Source organism: Vicia villosa, unplaced genomic scaffold, assembly GCF_029867415.1.
Source record: "Vicia villosa cultivar HV-30 ecotype Madison, WI unplaced genomic scaffold, Vvil1.0 ctg.000673F_1_1, whole genome shotgun sequence".
Taxonomy (NCBI): domain Eukaryota; kingdom Viridiplantae; phylum Streptophyta; class Magnoliopsida; order Fabales; family Fabaceae; genus Vicia; species Vicia villosa.
In genome coordinates this window covers 211,556-230,862 of record NW_026705299.1, presented here as the reverse complement: position 1 = coordinate 230,862, position 19,307 = coordinate 211,556, and the positions used below count along the sequence as shown (strand labels likewise).

The window sequence follows — 19,307 nt, the reverse complement described above, 5'->3', positions numbered from 1 at the left end:
CGAAAATCCAATCAAATCTTTTTATTTAAGCTAACTCCGAATCTTTTGAATTAACTTGTATCTAATTAAATCTTCTTCAAACTTCTGGATTAATAAAATCTTTTTAACAAATCTTACTCAATAATATTTGCTAAAAGATACAACAACAAATCTTCCAAGAATCAAACATCAAAATGCACATATTCATTCACAAATCTAGGTCTGCAGACTAAGGTCAGATGCTGGAACATCTTATCTCACATGTCATCTATACACAAAATACATAGACTTTATGTTAGCTGAATTAAAGATTTGATATATAATGAAATCTTATATTTGTGGAAGACTCGCTTCTTTAATGTTTATTGTTTTGATACTAATTCTGAATTTATATTAAAATTATTTGTAGAAATAAAGATTCAAGATTATTATTGTTATTATTATTTTTGTATTGTTTGTGCAAATATGGAATTTGATCGCAATAAAAATTTTAATTGAACCAATTGAAAATAAATATGATTCAGAGGTAAATATTAAACGAATCTTAAAATAAACTGAGCAAAATTTATATAAAATAAATAATATTTTTTATGAATCTCACGAGTATGCTCACCCCTCACCTATTTTTCAACCGACTTTATAAGACAAGTCAATTAGTAAAATTGAGTTAAAAACTTTAGTTCAACTCGTCTTAAATAACGAGTTAGATGGATTAGCTTGACATTGTTTGCTGGTATTTTTAGTAATTAAATCACAAGTTTTAGTTCACTCAAATGATTAAACATGAGAAAGTACTAAGGATATTTTTGTGTAAAAAGTTTGAGAAAGTGTATTCTACAACATTTATTGTCTCTGGCAACACTTTTTTAGGCAATATGTGTAAATTGTTCCCTAAAAAAAGATCAGGCAACGATTTTTGAATGTTGCTAAAACAATTTTTGCAACATCTCATAAATGTTCCCTAAAATACTTCTAGGAACAGTTTTCAAGCATTGCTATAATTTATCTTTGACAATAGCTGATAAATGTCCCCTTAAATACTTATGGGAACAATTTTAAATTGTTACATTATTCCTAACAAAAGACTACATTTTTTAAATGTTGCATAAAATTTATTTCCAAACATCATGATATTTATTTAATCTAATAATGAAAATATATATTTTATAAAATTAAAATATTAAATAAAATTAGAAGATAAAATGCAGAAAAAAAGAAAAAATTCACGTGACCCAAATTTAAGACACCGTACTCACCATTCACACGCTTAGCCTAGAGTGAAAGAGAAATTAGAAAGAAAGAAAAAAACAAAATAAGTGTGTTGTTAGAAGGGTACCACAAACAAAACCTAGTAAGTACAAAACAAAGAAAATGTGCTTCGTCGGTACAGTCTTATTGTTGTGCGCCGTCGATTGTGTTGTTGTGCATCGTCGATTCCGTCGTGGTTCTCCGCAGATTGCATTATCGCCAATAGTATTACTCCATGGTATTTCTGTTGTCACTATTAATCTCTGCCAATTGCGTTGTCGTGGCGAATTCCATGACTACATTGCAGGTTGCTAACGAATTGGACCGACCCGGTATTAAGGGTTTCGTTAACGCGTTTGGTCTCTTTTATAGCTGCTTCCTTCTCGTGTCCTCGTGTCTAAAACTCGGTAATGGAAGTTGTGCTCATCCTTGATCTTATCTCGCTTTTGCTTCATCTCTTGGTTCTGATTTGCGTTGTTGTTTTAGTTTTCGGTCTTCCACTGATTGATTAATGATGCAGGTATTAGTACTTTCATCCTTAGCTTTATTCTTCTTCAGCTTCTTCCTTAGGTGGTAATGGTTTCTGATTTAATTTTCCAGATTTCGGAGGTTCTAAATGCTACCCGGTTACTGCCCATTCTTTAGTCTTACCTTTAATGTTTTAACTTGCAAATTTTTAGGGAAAGACGGTGTTGTGCGAAACCTAATTCCAACTTTGCTCAACCTAGTTCCAACAGCGCTCAACCTAATTCCAACAACGCTTAACCTTATCAAAACAAACAATGTATATGTTGCTGCTATGGGAAACGATTCACGCACGTGTTACTTCTGTGGGAAACGATTCACGCACGTGTTGCGGCTGTTGGAAACGATCAATGCTGTCGTATTGTCGCCGTCGTGGTATTGCCTCCGTTCATATTATCGTGTTGCTTGTATTGCTGTGTTGTTTTGTTGCTGCTTGCTCGGTTGTTATCATCTTGTTTCTACTTTTTCTGTAAGTGTTCATTCAACTCAACTATAGTAGGAATTATCACTAGTCTCTATGTTCATTTAGGTTAACATGTTTTTGTCTTATACCATGTCTTTGTTGAATTTAAGTTGAACCTGGAACTATTACCCCTCTAATAATTTGGAAGAAATAGAATCACAATAAATAGAATTACAAAATTCTGATTCAAGTTGTGTATACTGTACTGAATCTGAAACAAGTTTTCATCTTTTCTGCCACTGTCAATATGCTAAAGAAGTATGGAAAAATATTTTGTCTTAGTCGAGGTTAAAAAGTTTCAGTTGTGATAATATTGTGGTCATATCCTTGGGTTCACTAGCTCATCCAGAAGTAATAAAAAGCAGGAAAGAAAAAGAACCAATAGAAAGCAAGAAAGAAAAAGAAGTAATTGGGGGTTGGATAGAAAAGGGGCTGGAAGGTTGACGGCGTCGGAAACAAGGGCTTAACTTATGAAGAGTTTGATGTGGTGAAAGAAACTATGATAGGAGTAGACTAAAATAGAGTTGCTATAGCAGTACCTCAAAGGAGATACTAAGGACAACATTTGTTTCTCAATTTTCGGAAAATAAGAATAGAAAAAGAAGATCAAGTATATATTGCTGTACCGAGAATCCATTCGTCGAACTCAGTTCTCAACACATTTCTAAGTAAGAGTAAACTTGTGAGTAAATAATGGGTACTATTATAAGTCATAGGTTATTGCTTTAATTTATTTTATAACTATTAATCATCTATTTTATGCTAGTAAATGATGAAGTGAAACATTGTATATGCTTTAAGTACTTTACTTTGTTCGACATTGTATATACTTTCAGTAAATTGTCTTGTTAGAGGGACATAGTGATATAACTTTACAACTTGATAAAATCTAAGTTCATAAATTATGCTTGTTTAGTTAGAAATTTTAGTTTGTAGAATACAGTGCATTGATGGTTTTATGAATTAAAGAAATACTTTTAATGTATATTTTAGTTTTTGTTTCAAAAAATATCTTGAACATAGCATATAGTTACTTGTTATTTGAGATGTATGATAATAGGATATGAAAATTGTCATGTGGTTTAGAATTGTTTTGAGGTAAACTTTCATAGAGACAGTGACTACAAGTTGTAGGTGTTAGATTTGGAACACTATGAATTATATTAGGTGGAGAGCCTATGAATGGTATTTTCAGGCGGGAGACTATTATGAATATTTACAAACATCTTATTCAGTTACATTGTATATTGACATGATTTTATATTGATTTTAGCATGTCATTCTTATAAGTTTCATTATTTGCTCATTGATGACTCACATCGTCTCTCTAATATGTTTCAGTTTCGGAAGCTCGTGTATAAATGAACACCTCTAATAGAACGTAGTGATCTTCTCTTTTTGTGAGGTAAAATGAAACGTAAGTAGGTTATTCTAAATTGTATTTGAATCACAAATGGTTGTAAAATAAGGTTTTAAAATAGCTTTCATAGAAATGGTTGTAGTCACATTAATTGCAGTAAATATATAATAATTCAGCATGTTCATTTAGCAACACACCTGTGAGCTTCTCCTCTAAGCTAAAACGTATTGAGTGGCATAAGCATTCAGCAAAAAAAATAAACATACATGGACTTCAATAGCCTCTCGGAAAACATGTCCTAGTGAAATTGTACTCATAATCTATGACATAAACAATGCTAAGCTACATAACAATAAACTATCTATAAAATGTATAGAGAAGTTAAACGTTTAAAAAGTTTTTTCATTTTCTTTTGCAGCAAGGTATTAATGAAGATGATGATGAGGACAACGGCGTAAGTGATAAAAGTGATAAATTTTAAGAGGAGGGCTTAAGTGATGAGGACGACATAGGTGATGACCTTCAAGAGGACGACATAGGTGTGATGAAGAGGATGATGGAGATGACGATGAGTTCAACAAATTTAGATGAGTTAGATGTTGTTGTTTTAGGTTTCTACTTAAGCATTAAACTTAAAGAAACTGTGTATTTTGTCATTTTGCTAGACTTAATATTCTAAGTGTTAAACTTTTAGTACTAAGTAATGTTCGACATTTTCTGTTTATTGTGTGTATTTGACCTAATGTTTGAAGATTTCATTACCACGATTTTTGTGGTACATGCAATTTATGTTTGGTGTAATTATTGTTTGAATTGTTTATTCAATGAAAAATATGGTAAAAAGTATTTCTTGTAACTTATAGATATATTTAACAAGTCTTCTTTTTATTTCATTTTTTAAGGAACAATTCGTAATTTTTAGTAGATATGACAACATTTAAAAATCGTCCCCTTAGAGTATTTTAACTCTACGACTTTTAGGGAACATTTTACCGTCGTTGCCTAAGATGATAGAGAAAAACGTCCCCTTTTCATGTATTTTAGGCGACGTTTTCGAATATTGTGGCCAAAAAATGAAAATAAATGTCCCCTAAAACATTAGGCAACGCTCGCACAGAGGACGGCTGAAAAACGTCCCCTATTCTTTTAGGCAACGATTTTATCATTTCTGGCTACACTTTTCAATTGTTGTTAAAGAGGAAAAATGTTGTAGTAATTCGTGCTTAAAGATTTAGCATTTGAATGTAGAGCAATTGGACATAAATTCCAAGAAATACAATATAGAATTGTTTGAAAGGATAAAGTAAATGAAAAAAAATATAGTCAAAACAATTGGGTGATAAATGATTGAATTTAAAAGTGGGACACAAATTCATACATTTCTCACAAATTCTTAGTCTTTGTAACTTAGATGCGTGAATTATATAGAGTAGAATGAACATGTGAACCCTTGTCCCAGAGATCAAATAAATTAATATATATATATATATATATATATATATATATATATATATATATATATATATATATATATATATATATATATATATATATATATATATATATATATATATATATACACACACACACACTATGTACGCCACCAACTTTCGGAAACAATTACTTCTCCAGGATTCAACATGTATCATGTTACGCGAATTTCTGATCTCTTTCCACTTGTCTTTGGTTTCTTGAATTGTTTACAACTGCTCCCACTGTTAAAACTATCTTTAAATCCTCTAACAGACCCTGTTGAAAAACTCTCTTATCGAATCTTGTGGTATGATGTCGAAATGTGTCTAAGTCATTTAATTCTTGGACTCAATAATATATTAAGTCCCAACAACTAATAGATGAATCAAACTCTCCATCTCTTTCAAAACAATTAATGTCAAAATTATAACTTATCATTTTACACCAGACATTTTCATGCCTTTATATCACACCTTCATATCGAAACGCTCTGAATGCTTACCTATTTTGTCACCTCTAATCATAATATAATTTTAATTTACAAGTATTAAGAAGTGTTTGAAATATACATTTTAAAGATAACATTTATCGTTAAATTTGAACTAAATTAGAATGAGAAGTGTTTAAATGTTTTTAATAAGAAAATATGAACAAATTTAACTGAAATTCTTTAACGTGATTTCTGATGCAGTTACAATACAACTACAAATTTGATTAAAATCACACCACAATCACAATGTGATTGTGAACCGCAATTTAAAATTATATTCACACCAATAATTTGTATTATGTAATATCTGCAAATATTAATGAATGCTACACTTCACCTGTCGTATCTGGTTTTATAACATTAATGTCAACTAATTAAACTACAAGAATACATAAGGTAGTTTAGCATATTAATTAAAAGTTAAAAATGAATCCAAAATGTTGAATTTGATTTTGATAGTAGCTGGCAAATCGAGAATCACATGGTTACTTCTAAAAAAAAATCACAAAATAAATCATTTAACCATGCATCAGTATCATGAGTACTATAAAAAAAAACTCATATAATCAACTATCTACCCAATACTATAATGTTGCCCAAACTGACTAATATACCCTTCCTTCAAAAGAAATTTACACTATCAAAAAGTTATCTAAGTAATTAACAAATTAAAAATTCAACTTAGCCATTTGTGTGTTTCTCATTGGACAAACTCAAATTGTTTTGTACTTCCATTCAACTTTTGGTCATTTTTCGTTTCCCTCCAATCAATTTTAAGAAAATTCTTAGGTGGACACGGATCTAAGAAATTGTTTTACACACAACCAATCACATAATTTTAATTAATTAAAAAATAAATTAAGATTTTTCTTTTTCCTTCATAATCTCAACCACTTCATGAATCCAATTAAAAATAAATTAAAAATTACCCTCTTCTTATTGGTTGTGCCTAAAAATATAGATTTATAGTCGTGTCCATGCAAGAATTGCTCTCAATTTTATACCCACTTCTCTGCAGAACTTCTTTTCAACTTTGGGAACCACACAACAGAGGAGCACTACCTCCGTCCAAAGCTTAGACATCCGCTGCCTTTCCCTGTTCGTCGTTTCTTCACCGGCAGGTATGAATAGCACCCAATAATCATTTTTGTTTTTGATTTCACTCTATGCTTTTTCTCGGACAAGCAACGTCATGTGATGAACAAACGAGAACATCTGTAATACGGTGAACTGACTTTTATTTGAAATGTTGCGGATAGCAAGAGTCGCCACCGACTTTTATTTTATCCAATTGGAAAGGCTAAAAGAACAGGAAAAGACCTTTTGAAAGAGTTTGAGTTCGGGGGGTAGGTTATACAAAGGGAAGGTGTAAGGCACCCTTTGCATCCATGGTTATCCATGGGCTCTTAATTGCTTAGCTCTCTTGTTGGTTTGAATTGTTTGAAAAGTGTCGTGTGTGAATAGTAAAAACTTCGTTAAGGACTTTAGCTTGTAAATAAGCGTAGCCTTGTTTTGAAATTGTTTTGAAATGAGGTGCGAAAAGTATTTTGAATTTGTTTGAAGTGAGCAAGCAATTAATAGCTACCTACCCTACGTTGTTTTTCTTGTTCTTTAAGTCTTTCGGGCGAAAGAATCTATCCATACCATGAGAGGGCAGGAAGTCTTTCAATTGGATGTTTAGGGTCATCGAGAAATTATCGTTCGCCACAAGACTGTCCCTTCCCATAAAGAGGGCAAGTAGTCTAAGGGAAGGATATAATAGTCATTTAGGCAACATTAAGGATACCTTAGCATTCGAAGGGACGATCATCATTTATCGAGGCAACATCGAGGGACGAGATCATTTTTATCGTAGGCAACTCGAAGGGACTATGATCTTTATATCGAAGGCAACAGGTGCTAAGGTATCCCTACATCCGAGGGACTTGACTATTTTATCGAAAGGCAGCAATAGAGGGTGTTACCTTAAAGGTGAGTGTGTGCACCAATCACGTGATTGTATTCAGATAATATTTATCTTATAGTTAGTTATCTACTTCTGTTAAAGGCTTGCACTCCCTAAGATTACTAACCACGCAGTTTAAAATTGCAGGAAATTAAAGGCGGAAAGATAAAAATCCTATGCTATTACAATAAACACCTGCGGGAATGGGGGAAATTAAAACATAAAATTAAATGGCAGTCTTCAGCCTTGATCTTCCTCGAACCTTCGACTGACCCTGATCATCTGGGAATTAAATGAAAAAGGACAGTGGAACAGTGAGTGTAGGAGGAATTCATTACCAGACGAAACCAATCATAATTTAAGCCATAAGGCAAAAATTAAAAAGGTAAAATAGTTTAAATAATAAAAAAAAGGGATCAGAACTTAGCTTTTTGATTGCCACGGCGCGTAGTCGGAAAATCTTGAGGTAACCCTGAAAATTTGCACAAGAGGGAAGAATTTCACTGTATGAATGTTCTACAAACCCTAAAAAGGTTTACAAACCCTGAACCTAAAAAGGTTTATTTAAGAAAACTTATTGTGACCCAAAAGGTTTATAAGGCTAAAGAAGCGTTAGTGGATAACACCTACCTGAGGATTCTAGGGTTTATAAATAAATCGAGGTTAACAAACCAGAAAAATAATCGATTAAAAGCACATGCAAAAATGATAATTTTTATTGTTTAAAAGACAATTATTGATAAATTTGTAAAAAGTAGGGTTTTCGATTAAAAATGAATTATAAAATTATTATGTAATTTTATGTTATGAGTCTAAATAAATAAAAAATATGATAATAAATAAATAAATAAATGAAGGATGTAAAAAAGAATTGTACAATAAAAATAAAATAAAATAAATAGAAACAAGGGCTTAGCTGGTGATCAAGTGTGGCTGCTCCTGAGACCCTATGGTAGTCATGCACTTCTAGGGGCATGGTGATCAAGTGTGGCTGCTCCTGAGACCCTTTGGTAGTCATGCACTTCTAGGGGCATAGGATCTGATCTCGTGAAGATCCTGTGGTTGAGAACGACGGTCCAGCGTGTGCGCAGCTTAGGATTAGACATGCAATCTGTGAATTATTCGTCTGAAAAAATAAGGTCTCATGCCTGGTTCGAACCCAGGTCTATGAGATTAATTTAAGATGACTTCTGCCAGCTGCGCTGCGTTTGTTAGTTGTTGGTAATTGAAACAAATACAATAAATATAATACATGAAACTAATTGGAAAAAGTTTGAATAAGTCAGACCCGGGACCCACAAACCTGAGCGCGGTCCACTAGGAAACGGAGAGAGAGTTCTCCAATGGTTGACCAGCGAATCACGCGGTGACACGTGAAGTCAGCAAGTCCCAACCCTATCTCATCATCTTCAACCTTCAGACTTCAATATTTGCTACGAATTTACCTCCATACTTGCTGCGATTTGGCTGCGGTTTCCTGTAATTCTTGGTAGCAAAATCTGGAAAAACCAAATAACTCATGCAACACGTTAACAAAAACCAAAGAGTACCCATGTCACGTAAATCGATCATCCTGAGTCCGATTTTCACATCCTTTTTGGCTAAAAACGCTCGTATAATGAGGTTTGAAGGAAAGCAAATCAGAACCCTAACAATGGTGGTCCTCCTTGCCGGCGTTAAATCCTCGTCCCACCGGTTCTAAACTGTCTCAAACAATTCCAGAAGCTCATAAAAAGCATTAGATTAAATGGAAATATATCGAAACATGATAAACAAAATTTAAGAATGCATGAATGAAAACATGAACATGGTGCGCACGTTATTCACGTTAAAGGACTTCAAAAACGATTCAACCTTACTTTATACCACCTTGAGAAGATAATTGGATGGTTTCTTGCTCTTGAAAAAGGCTGTAATGAAAGAACTCGAAAGTCACTCTTCTTGATGTTTTTGCGAGTTTTGGAGATTGTTATGAGGCAAGGATTTTCGTTAGCCTTTTCCTCTTGCTTGCAGGTTTTTTGTATATATATGAGGAGTGGATTAGGTTGAAACCTTGGGCTTGGATCCTTATGCAACTTTGGAGAAAGAAATTTTGATAAAAATTATATAATTCTTTTCTATTTTTGCATAGAATCTTGATTCAATTCTTCCCTTCTTGTTTACCAAGAATTTTCCTTTAAATGAGGAGTATTTTGATGATTGAATTTGATTGTAAAATCAAATCCTTTATTTAAAATTTAATTATTTCATATTTATGTATTTTATTAATATTTAAATGAATTAAAATTCAAATAAATAAAATAAATACTATAAAAACAAAATAATTAGTTTATGAGTGAATATGAAGCCCATGGATGTGTTTGGAATCCATGTCTTAGGCCCATTGGTTTAAAAAAACTCAAAGTTCTTCATTTTGCTCCATGTGCATTTCTCAAAAATCGCCCCACTTGCGCAAGCCATAGCTCATTCAATATTTGTCACATGAAGATGTTCTAGGACTTTTGGAAAGCTCAAAGAGTCCTCTGAAGGCTCTTTTTGGTTTCATCTCAATTGAGTCTACCATGTCCAAGTTATGGTCTTTGAGAAAAAATGACTTTTTGCGATCCTTTAGAAGGACCTGTAATGTTTTGGCTCATATCTCCCAAATGGTGCATTTCTGGCCTTGGAATGTGAGACACAAAGTTGTAGAGAATTCAATTTCCTTCAAAATGAGCTTTGGATGGAAAATTTTGGATGTTCCATGTGAAAGTTATGGCTGGTCAAAGTTCAGTTGACTTTCTCCTATGAAAACCCTAATTTAGAAACTTTTCCTTTTGATGATTTCTGAACTCTCCTTGATGAATCATGATCAACCTTTGATCAAATGATGAATCTAACATTAAAATGTTGATGTTCACCAAAAATCAGAAGTTTTGACTGTATTTTGACCATAGTTTGACTTTTAGGTCCACCAGTCGATTGTTGATCGTTTGAGCAATTGAGTGATCAATCTTTTGAATCGGGGCTTGAGACTTGGCCTGAGGATACTATGAGGCATATGAGAGACCATGAAGTCCACTTGAGGTATCAGAAGTTGATTTTTCTTGGAAAGAAACGAAACCCTAGTTTTGGTCCTCATTGTTTAGGAGGAGAGTGCATGCTTTCTTCTTGTATATCTTTGAGCATTTGAAGATCATATGAGTCAGAATATTTTGAAATATGATGGGAAAATTTTGGGGTATGACAACATCCATGAGAAAATGAAAGAAGAAAACTGTTTGTAGTCTCTTATATGGCCGTTTTTGATTTTTTTGTTGTTGTTCATTTTGCTGTTCATGAGTTTTCCGTTCTCTTCAATCTCAGTCGATCGCAAATCACCCCGAATGTATGTTGCTGATTCTCTCTTCAATTTTGCTTACTGATTTTTCATTTTCCTTTTGTTTTAATTTCGATAAACCTGATTGCAGATATCAGTAAATGAATGTAGATCCATGGAAAGACACAGCTTCAATGTTATTAGTTTTCCCTGGTTTATCCTTCTTCATCGTTCTTCCTTTTGTTAATGTTCCTATTGTGAAAGATCCATAGTTAAGGTTCAAGGTCTGAAAACGTTTGCTTTTGAACAAGGTATTAAAATGTTTGCTTTATAGTGTCAAAGAGTAATAGTTAAGGTTCAATGTCTGAAACTATTTCCTTTTGTTGATGTTTCGATGAAAAAATAAGTTTGTTGTTTTCCATTAAATATTCCATGTGCTTATAAAATGTTGTTTTGTATGAAGATATTTTATCCTGACTTTTGAAAACAAATATTTTGTGTAAGCTACCTCTCCTTTTTTGTGTTTAAATTCATATCTTCTTTCGATTTTTATGCAAATGCTTTGGTTTACACCAGTTTGAAATGGATTGGATTTCATCATTGTTGGTTCTTTTAACTTTAAGTGTTTGAACCATTTTGCATCTTTCTTTGTTATTTTCGCTTTAATATACAGCTTATAACTTATTTTGTATCCATTTGTTCTTTTCATAACTTATTCAGTTTAATGAACATTTGTTCAAGTATAATGTGTTGTTTCCATAGCTGGTTCTGTTTTCAGTTTAATATTCAGGTTTTGCACTTCTTTTTTCACTAGAAAAACAATGTTGAAGCTCTTTCTTTAACATGCTATTGTACTTGATCAATGTGTGGTTTCCAATTAGTATGTAGCTTTATCAAATGTAGTTTTGCACTTCTTTTTTCAAAACACAACCAAGTCCCAAAATCAATGTTTTGGCTCCTATTAATATGTAGCTTCATCAAATGCTATATAGGCTTTTTATTAATATGTGATTTATCACAACCAACACAGTAAGAAAGTATACTGGTAAAATACACAAGGTGCAGCCTAATAGTTATAATGCTTTTTCAAATCAATCAACATGCCGGTACTTGAAGCATTTCTTATGAAGATTAACCATGCTTAATATCTTTTGGCAAATTTAGTACACTACTTATTTATCATTACATAACTTTTCAATAGTGAATAATATAGTTTTTTTTTAATATTGACTTCTGCAGGGCCTTTTTCGAGTTTTAATAACTAAACTGTCCTGCTTTTTCGGTCTGTGATGCTGAAATGGTGTTGTCACTGTCACAACCTGCTGTATAGCTGCTGAACTAACCAGAGTTTCTATATATTTGAAAGAGACTGAATACTACATGTTGTTTTAAAGGTACTACATTAATCCAATAACTTGGAATTGTTTCAACAGAGTGATCATTTAATGTTATTTGATAACACGATTTTATATCGTATATTTAGCTTAAAATCCATAGATATTTATAGCAATTTTCCGTTTATTATATTGATTTATTATGATATTACGCGAGTTTTTGCTTTGTTTCAGGTTTTACACTTAAATTACGACTATTTGCGAAAAGGAAAGAAAATTGAGCTTAAATGACCAATATTTATGCCTAAAAGATGAAAAGGGAGTGCTGAAGTGAAAGAGGGGTGCAATTAAGGACCCAAAGGCCCAAAAGAGACGAACCAGCCCACAAAGGAACAAAATTGCGTAGCCCAAACCATGCAAGCAAGTGGAGACGCACGTCTCCACGTTCTCTTCTGCCACGTCACCAAGAGGAGACGCCCGTCTCCAACTGCCCCTAGATTCTCTCCACTTGAGACGCACGTCTCAAGTCTTCCTGAAGAAACGGAGACGCACGTCTCCACGTCCAAGTCTGTTGGAAGCTCCTCTTTTCACGCAAAGCAACTTCAAAGCCTCGCCTATAAATAGAGCCAGCCACTTCACTTCAATCTGTCCGATTTCCTGCCAACGAAGTGCTGCCGAAATTGTACCGCGAACTGCTTTTCTTTATTCTGCTTTCATTCAACCGTTTATTTTCTCACAACGATTTCTACACTGGAAATTGTTGTGAACTTTTCGTAGATCTAGCCTTACGTTAGATTTATCGCTTTTATTTCCTTGTTTTTATTTTCTGCCATTTAAATTCCGAAGAACGATCCAGCCAACCTGTGGTGGAAGTTCAGTACTTGAAGATCCAGTTACCATTTATTTAATTCAGGTTTTTATTTACCGCCTTATTTATATTTGTTTGCATGATATATTATATGCCATTTAATATGCTTATTATTATGAACCGAACCGATTTATGCATGTTTAATCGTATTAATATGTCTGGCTAAATTACTAAAGGTGTCGGTATGTAAAGTAAGTTAACTGTAGGGATCCGAAATAAATTGGCTTAATTATGTTCTATTAATTATCACTTATTTTTGGTTTATATGTCTAATTTAATTAGTAAGTCTTAAAACCAATAGAGCGAAAGTTTGAGGGGTTAGGACGGTCAAAGGTTAAAATCAATAGAGCGAAAGTTTGAGATCTTTACCCAGATAGTAGGCATAGGACATTAGTTTTAAGGATGGCGAAAGCGTATTAAAACTGATTGGAACTTATTTATTTTCAAAAATTGTTTTTACACTCGAGCGGGATGGCGAGAAAGCGTACGTTAGGGTTATTAGCTTGCTCCGAGTCAACAGAGCGAAAGTTTGAGATTAGGAGATTTAAATAGATAACAACCTCGTAAAATAGGCATTTTATTAAGTACATTGTTTCCAAAAAGCTCTTCTAAAATCTAATGGGATGGCGAAAGCGTACATTAGGATTAGGATAGTAGTCTGAATCAACAGAGCGAAAGTTTGAGACGAGGATTTTTAATCAATGGAATTAGTAAAGATTTTTAATTTAATTATGCAAAAGCCAATGGACCTTCGGATTACCTTTAGTTAAACGAAATACATACTGATACCTGTCTTTTATTACTATTCTTTATTTTCTCACAATCACTTTCCCTTAGGAACAATCGAAATTTTAGTACTCCTAGCTTTACATAGTAACCTTAGATAACGGTAGATCGATTCATAGTCCCTGTGGATTCGATATCTTTTAAAACTACACGACACGACTGTGCACTTGCAGTTACCAGATTTATAGACACGTAAAGTCGCGATCAAGTTTTTGGCGCCGTTGCCGGGGACTATTTAAGTCGATATCGTAACTCACTGTTACACCGTAGAGACTAGGACAATTCTTCCCTTTCTTTTTGAACGATTGTATGCCAAATACTCGTTCACAAGGAGGAGATTTAATACAACGAATTAACGAGATCGAACGTTTCATTAACGTCAAACGACGAGCTCGCAATCTTCCCGAAGTAGCAGAAATTCCGATTAATCAGGAATTGATTTTTGCTGATCAAATTAATCAAATCATCCCGAAGTTAGAGATGGCTGCTATTCGTCCTCTTAGAGACTATGCCGCTCCTTCGCGCGCTGAACCGCATTCAAGTATCGCACCACCTGCGATTGAGGCAAACAATTTCGAACTGAAACCTTCGCTGGTCCAAGCTGTTCAACAGAATCAATTCTCTGGAAGCCCTGTAGACGACCCCAATCTCCATTTATCTGTGTTCGTGAAATACGCCGACACTATCAAAGCCAACAACGTTAGTTCCGAAGCTATTCGATTACGCCTTTTCCCTTTCTCTTTGAGAGATAGAGTGAGAGCGTGGCTTCAATCCCTGCCTTCCAATTCCATAACTACGTGGGACGAATTGAAAAGAGTATTCTTAGCGAGATACTTTCCGCCTAGCAAAACTGCTATGCTTAGAGGTCAAATCAACGGATTTACCCAGAAAGATAACGAATCACTCTTCGAAGCTTGGGAACGTTACAAGGACATGCTTAGAATATGCCCTCATCATGGACTCGAACCATGGCTGATCATCCATACTTTCTATGGTGGTCTCTTATATAACACTAAAATGACTATAGATGCCGCTGCTGGAGGAGCATTAATGGACAAACCCCGTGATGAAGCATACAAACTCATATAGAACATGGCACAAAACCATTACCAATGGGGTGGAGAACGAGCCGCTCTAGAGAAAGCCCAAACCAAAGGAGGAATGTACGAAATAAGTGGTATAGACCGCGTTAACGCTAAAGTAGACGCTTTAACTCAAAAGATCGAAAACTTAACCATCACTCCTTCAGCCACCGCTGCCGCTGTAACACCTAACTGCGAGATTTGTGGATTGACTGGACATGTAGTTGCTGAATGCCAACTCTTGACTGGAGTCCCATCTGATCAAGTAAATTACGCTCAAGGAAACCCTTATTCTAACACGTACAACCCTGGATGGAAAAACCACCCGAACTTTTCTTATAAGAACAACAATGCGTTGTACGCGCCTGGACAAGCACCTGCTGTACCACCTGGCTACCAAAAAGCGCCTGTAGCTGCTCAAAACACCCCTAGGAAGTCAAATCTAGAAATTATGATGGAGAACTTCATAGCTTCCCAACAACAAACCAATAAGGACTTCCTGAATCAAAACATCCACAATAGCGAGCAACTAAAACAACTATCGAACAAAGTAGATGATTTAGCTACGCATAACAAAATGTTAGAAACTCAAATCTCACAAGTAGCTCAACAACAAGCACCTACTGCTGCCCCTGCTGGCACATTTCCTGCTCAACCTCAACCCAATCCTAAAGGACATGCGAACGCGATAACACTACGAAGTGGAACGAATTACGATGGACCCATAGATCCTAGAACTCAAAACGTACCCATGTCACAACAAGAGCCAAAGGAAACCCAAAAGAAAACAACTGACGAACAAACTGCTAAGACTGATGAGAACAATAACGAAGTGGAACCCGAAAAAGAGAAACCTTATGTTCCACCACCACCTTATAAGCCACCAATTCCTTACCCTCAGAGATTAGCGAAATCAAAAGCCGAAGCGCAATTTAAAAGATTTGTAGAACTTCTGAAGCAATTAAACATAACCATACCGTTCACAGAAGCCATAACTGAGATGCCTTCGTACGCTAAGTTCTTAAAAGAAATCTTATCAAACAAAAAGAAACTCGAGGATAACGAAACTATAACGCTTAGCGCTGAATGTAGCGCTATCATCCAAAATAACATGCCTCCAAAACTGAAAGACCCTGGTAGTTTCTCTATACCCTGCGTAATAGGAAAAACCATCATAGAGAAAGCCTTGTGCGACTTAGGAGCTAGTGTTAGTTTGATGCCTCTTTCAACCTGTAAGAAACTAAATCTAGGTGAGCTTAAAGCAACGAGAATGTCTCTTCAACTAGCTGACCGTTCAGTTAAGTACCCTGTAGGAATGTTAGAGAATATCCCTGTTCGTGTAGGTCAATTCTACATCCCAACTGACTTCATCATTATGGATATCCAAGAAGATTCTAACATCCCGATCATATTAGGAAGACCATTTTTAGCAACCGCTGGTGCAATTATAGATGTAAAGCGAGGAAAGCTTACTTTCGAAGTAGGAGAAGAGAAAATAGAATTTATACTTTCCCAATTCCTAAATGCACCTTCTATAATTGACACATGCTGCTCTGCTGACATAATCGACGAGTGTGTCAAGGAAATAAAATCCGAACCAAATAAGGAAACTGAGATCCTAAGAATTCCTATGCCACCAATTCTTGAAGACGACAACTGGCGTGAGGAATATCAAGATGACCACCTGAGTGAATGCTTAGCCTTAACTCCCGATCCTATACCTGGACCTAAGAAACCTGCTATAGAGCTGAAGACACTTCCTACCGATCTTAGATACGAATTTCTAGACGAAGAACTAAACCGACCAGTTATAGTGAACGCCAACTTAGGACGAACCGAGACTGAAAAATTACTTAATGTCCTAAGAAAATACCCTACCGCTTTAGGATATAACATATCAGATCTGAAAGGTATAAGCCCGTCTCTGTGTATGCACCGCATTATGCTCGAAGACGATAGTAAAACCTCTAGGGAACATCAAAGGCGAATAAATCCTATTATGAGCGATGTGGTTAAAAAGGAAATCCAAAAACTGCTAGAAGCTAGAATAATATATCCTATATCCGATAGTAAATGGGTTAGCCCTGTTCACGTCGTACCAAAGAAAGGAGGAGTCACTGTAATCACCAACGCAAAAGGAGAATCTGTAGCACAACGTACCCAAACTGGATGGAGAATGTGCATTGACTATAGGAAGCTAAACAAAGCTACCCGAAAAGACCATTTCCCTTTACCTTTCATAGATCAAATGCTCGAACGCCTAGCTAAACACTCGCATTTTTGCTATCTGGATGGATACTCCGGATTTTTCCAAATTCCTATCCACCCTGACGACTAAGAGAAGACCACATTCACCTGTCCTTATGGTACATTCGCTTATAGACGAATGCCTTTTGGACTCTGCAATGCACCCGCGACCTTCCAAAGATGCATGATGGCAATATTTGCCGACTTCCTAGATGGAATAATGGAGGTCTTTATGGACGACTTCTCTGTCTGTGGAGGAAGTTTTGAGACATGTTTAGAAAACCTTGAAATGGTGCTTAAACGATGCGTAAGCGTAAACCTAGTCCTTAATTGGGAAAAATGTCATTTCATGGTTCGACAAGGAATTGTACTTGGGCACATCGTATCCGATAGAGGAATCGAAGTTGATAAAGCAAAAATCGAAATTATCGAAAACCTTCAACCTCCCAAAACCGTTAGAGAAATAAGAAGTTTTCTGGGACACGCTGGTTTTTACCGACGCTTCATTAAGGATTTCTCTAAAATAACCAAACCCTTAACTGAATTACTTATGAAAGACGCCGAATTTATTTTCACCGATAAATGCACTGAAGCATTTCAAACGCTTAAACGAGCATTAATCTCTGCGCCAATTATGCAACCTCCCGACTGGAATGAGCCTTTCGAAATAATGTGTGACGCAAGTGATTATGCTGTAGGAGCCGTTCTAGGACAAAGAAAGGATAAGAAACTACATGTCATATATTATGCGAGTAGAACCCTAGACGAAGCTCAGATGAATTATGCCACGACAGAAAAAGAACTATTAGCTGTCGTATTTGCACTAGACAAATTCCGTTCTTACCTGGTAGGAGCCAAAATAATCATATACACTGACCACGCCGCCATTAGGTACCTCCTAACCAAAAAGGACGCTAAGCCAAGACTTTTGAGATGGATCTTGTTACTGCAAGAATTCGACCTGGAAATTAAATATAAGAAGGGCACTGAAAATGTCGTAGCAGATCACCTCTCTCGATTGGAAAATCTGAAACCCGAACAAGTACCAATTGACAATGATTTCCCCTATGAAAGACTCATCGCCCAGTTAGAAGCAAATGAATTCGAACCGTACCGTCCAAACTCTGAAACCAACAAATTAGCAGAAATAACTTTAGCCCGATCTGACGCACCTTGGTATGCAGATTTCGTAAACTACCTAGCTGCTGGTGTGCTTCCTCCTGATCTAAGTTACCAACAGAAGAAGAAATTCTTCCATGACCTAAAACATTACTATTGGGACGACCCACTCTTGTTCAAAAGAGGCCCCGATGGAATCTTTAGACGTTGTGTACCCGAGGAAGAAATAAGAAGCATAATAACACACTGCCATTCTGCACCGTGTAGAGGACACCATAGCACATCTAGAACCTGCGCCAAAATCCTTCAATCTGGACTTTTCTGGCCCAACCTGTGGAAAGACGTTTATTTTGCTGTACTAAGCTGTGATAGATGCCAACGAACTGGAAACATTTTAAGACGCGATGAAATGCCCCAAAAAGGCATTCTAGAAGTAGAAATATTTGACGTCTGGGGAATAGACTTCATGGGACCGTTTCCGTCGTCGTTTGGAAATCAATATATACTCGTAGCCGTCGATTACGTTTCAAAATGGATAGAAGCTATTGCTTCTCCTACAAACGATACACGAGTAGTTATCAAACTTTTCAAAAACGTCATTTTTCCTAGGTTCGGTGTGCCAAGATTGGTAATTAGCGATGGTGGTTCCCATTTCATTTCAAGAATACTTGAGAAACTCCTTCGAAAATATGGAGTGAATCATCGAATAGCCACACCATACCATCCACAAACAAGCGGTCAAGTAGAAGTATCTAACCGCGAAATAAAACAAATATTGGAGAAAACTGTTGCTATATCTAGGAAAGATTGGTCAACCAAGCTAAATGAAGCTTTATGGGCTTATAGAACAGCTTTCAAAACTCCAATAGGAACTACCCCGTTCAAACTCGTTTATGGAAAATCATGCCACCTACCGGTAGAGTTAGAACATAAAGCCTATTGGGCCATTAAGAACTTAAACCTAAACTACACTGCTGCTGGTGAGAAACGACTTCTAGACATAAACGAATTAGAAGAACTTAGACAAGACGCTTACGAAAACGCTAAAATCTATAAAGAGCGAACGAAAAAATGGCACGACAAGCGTATATCT

The 19,307-nt window shown here is 35.4% G+C and overlaps 1 long non-coding RNA gene and 1 other non-coding gene across 6 annotated transcripts; one reads left to right on the top strand and one right to left on the bottom strand.

Annotated features, from left to right (window-relative positions):
* Positions 1–1,266: 1,266 nt before the first annotated feature.
* Positions 1,267–4,406, top strand: LOC131630366 (uncharacterized). Of its 5 annotated transcripts, none has more exons than XR_009292306.1 (3): positions 1,267–2,221; positions 3,557–3,620; positions 3,994–4,406. It is a non-coding gene; the product is annotated as an uncharacterized LOC131630366 (long non-coding RNA). The 5 variants fall into 5 exon arrangements; XR_009292310.1 differs by having other exon boundaries at positions 3,557–3,632; XR_009292307.1 differs by having other exon boundaries at positions 1,267–2,883.
* Positions 4,407–14,621: 10,215 nt separating this feature from the next.
* LOC131630375 (small nucleolar RNA R71) lies at positions 14,622–14,728 on the bottom strand. Its single transcript, XR_009292315.1, has one exon. It is a non-coding gene; the product is annotated as a small nucleolar RNA R71 (small nucleolar RNA).
* Between the last annotated feature and the right edge of the window lie 4,579 nt (positions 14,729–19,307).